Source organism: Cibotium barometz, chromosome 32 (assembly GCF_041138505.1).
Source record: "Cibotium barometz isolate CiBa-2024 chromosome 32, ASM4113850v1, whole genome shotgun sequence".
Taxonomy (NCBI): domain Eukaryota; kingdom Viridiplantae; phylum Streptophyta; class Polypodiopsida; order Cyatheales; family Cibotiaceae; genus Cibotium; species Cibotium barometz.
Genome location: NC_141077.1, coordinates 48454875 through 48458283, shown reverse-complemented (window position 1 = coordinate 48458283; position 3409 = coordinate 48454875). Strand labels below are relative to the sequence as shown.

At 36.7% G+C, this 3409-nt stretch overlaps 1 pseudogene; it reads right to left on the bottom strand.

The window, feature by feature from the left end:
* Positions 1-1082: 1082 nt before the first annotated feature.
* LOC147620281 (uncharacterized) lies at positions 1083-2394 on the bottom strand (annotated as a pseudogene).
* Between the last annotated feature and the right edge of the window lie 1015 nt (positions 2395-3409).

Here is a 3409-nt window from a genome sequence, read left to right as displayed (position 1 = left end):
GAGTTTTATGTTTGTGATGCTTGTATGTTTTCCTTCATGATAAGGGAAAGGCAAAATAGGCAAGAGGGATCATTTTTTTATTTCTCAAATTTAAAGTTTTGAGTTTTAAGAGAAATCAATTCATTATTGAAACATTGCATTTATGGGTACAAATTTCTATTAATAAGAATATCAACAATTTCAATGAAGTGTCATTAATTCAAAATTTCAACCACAATAAGATATGGCAAGCCTACTATTGGGGTCAAAATAGCCTACTTGAAATTTCCACGTTGGTATACAAAGATAAATACATGAATTTTCTTAGGAGGCCCTTTTGACGACCTCCCATGTAAGATTCCTCCCCAGCCTCTCAAGATGTCCAGCATCTTCCCTTGTAATCAAATCCCTCTTCAGAAATATAAAAGATCTTGTTTCTACCTGTTTTGGCCTAGAGAGAGAAAATGTTCTAGAGAGAGGTTATTCAGATTTTGAATATTTTTGGATGGAAAAATATCTCTTCTTACTAAAATAAGTTCCCTCGAAACAGAAGTTCAAAAAGATTTTCAAAAGGTGCATTAGAAATCAAGTATAATCTGTTCAAGAGGCCTTACCCTAGGGGTCCAGATTTTCAAAAGGTGCATTAGAAATCAAGTATAATCTGTTCAAGAGGCCTTACCAGGGCTCGGGAAAACCTACAAAGTGAACCAGCAAAATATCCCCCTTGACCAAAGATGAACCGGCTTTGCCAAATATGGACAAGCTTGATCCTTTTCAAACTGAATTGAACCGGAAATTTTCCTTTTCGACAAATCTATCGCTATTTCATTCAAAAATAGAATCTTGTTCTTTCTCATATTCAAACAAGCTAAGCTTTTAGCCTTTCACTCCGATTCCTACTATTCGAATACATTCTTAATCTTTTGTATGAACTATGGAGATCTCAGCTTGTTTGATACTATTATCATGCTTTCAATTGATCAAATCCATGAATCAAGACTGGTTATTGAGCATTGAATCTGATCAAATTTTGCATAAATAAAAAGACGACATACATGGTAAATCGTTGCAAGCTTTGAGTAGGTTGACAAAGTTTGCATTTGTCATCGAGTACGATGTAGCTGCACATAAATGATATCATCATTACACATTCAAAACATTATAGTCTCACTCAAAGCTCAAAACACCAAAACCTCAACCATACCTTCAATGTGCCATGAAATATGACAACACACATGGTCATTGTAGACAAAAAAGCATCATCCATGATCTGTAAAACATCCTTCTCACATCATGATCTATGCTCAAAATGATAAAAAAATATATATTATTGAACACGTCTTCAAGGTTAGCAATAATTTCTTTCGAAAAAGATACCTGAAAGGCAAGGGCTGATGCTAGATCTACTCCAAGTATGTCCCTATCTATCTTGATGTCAAAAAACATGCTGCCATGAAGAGCTCCTCGCAATGTAAACAAGTGACCCTTCTCAGGTCCATGATCCGGTAAAAATTCAAAACCATCAATGTCACAAGTAAGAGCATTACAATCAACATCAGGAGGATCAATATAATATTGCCGAATTAAATTGATCTCCTTTTGGATAACATCATGGATTGTAGTCACATCTACAAACTCTTTTTGAAATATCTTACTCACAATAGCCATACCTTTTAAAATATCCGCTAAAAAATGAAGACAATAGATAATTTCAAACCTGGAAATTTCTGCAAATATACTCAGAGCATTTTCCTTGGTTTCCACAAGAATAGCATCAAGAGAAGGACACACCTTGCTCATAGCCGACGATCGGCTCAACCACCTAACATCAAATGTGTGTTCCATCTTCAAGATAGGACAAGCAAACTCCTCTTGTATGATCCTTAGCTCTTCCAATCTTTTGCCACTTGCATTGAAATAATGGGCAATGGAATTCACCAATTTTTCTATATTCTTGGAAATCTCCAAATTCTTCGCTCTACAGAAGACACAGCCAAAGCTGTCCTATGAGCAACACAATGAATGGATGTCAAGTATGGATTAACATGTTTTTTAAAAAGTGTGGTGACACCATTCTCCTTTCCTGTCATTGTACTACAGCCATCAGACCCAAAAGCAATTAGCTTTGTTAGATCAAACTTACTTCTTTTTAGCTCTGAACGAATGGTGTTAAAAATGGTCTTTGCACTCCCATCACTCACACGAATAATATCATAAAAAGAATAGGCAGGAATACAATCATCAATAAGATAAGACAAATAAATAATCAAGTGTCCATGCTTGGAAATATCAGTTGATTCATCTACAAGAACACCAAAAAACGGACTTCGAAACACTTTCTTCAATGTGGTGTTCATCAAACACTTACCAATACAAAATACCATCTCTGCGCAAGCCTTGTCATCATTATACAAGGATGTTGAGAATGGCACATGACAATCCTGTAAAAGACTAATCATATCTGGAAAACCAACAAAAGCATATCTCTTTTTTGCCATATGATAGGCAACTTTAAAGAGAGTTGTCAATGCCTCATCTTTAAAATTTTCAACCTTTTTCATGCTAGTTTGAATAGTTTCCTTCCCTTCAAGTAGAACTGCTTCCATAGAATGTGCATGACAAAGTGTTCTACAATGTGCTTTTAAATTACTAAACTTAAAATTAATGGAACCATCCTTTGAATATGCACTATGGTGATGGGGATACTTTAAACAAAACTTACAGTACATCTTAGCTTTCTCCTCGTCGTAGACAAGCCAGTCAAATGTTTGAAGCCAACTCTCTTGGAAAGCTGCTCTTGCTTCTATTCTCCTTTGAAGCTCTAATCTCTCTGGCAAAGACAAACTAGACAACACCTCATCAGTAGTACTTGCTTTAGATGAATTAGTATTCTGACTTTGTACATCACCTTTCTTTCTTTTGCCATTAACCTTTGAAGCCATCCGACCAGCCCACTGGAGAAGCGTACCTTGCCTTTTTTTTGTTATCTTTGATACCTTGTCTTTTACCGGTTTCAACATTGTTGGGCTCCATTGACACAAAGCCACTATAATAAACAAATCAGCTTATGTGTTTAAACTTCCCATGCTATAAACTCAATCGCAAAAAACTATCAAATATTATACCAAGAACTTTAGAATTAAAGGGGCCCTTTGCCCTCTTTGAAATCTTTGCCATTTTTGCAGCTTCTGCTATTCCCCCTCTTCATAGTGGTGCTAAAAAACACCTGGATGAACTGCGCTGCTAACTTCTACAGTCCATGCAGAGAACTCTGATGAGGATCCATAACCAAAAAGGAGGGGTGAGGGTGGGGCCTGTAGAGCAGCTCCACCACTCACATTGCTTAGCGTCAATGAGGTGGCTGCGGGTGTGCCACACAGAAACTATGTAGCCCCAAAAGTGCATGTGAGAGTAGGTAGGCTTGCAGCCA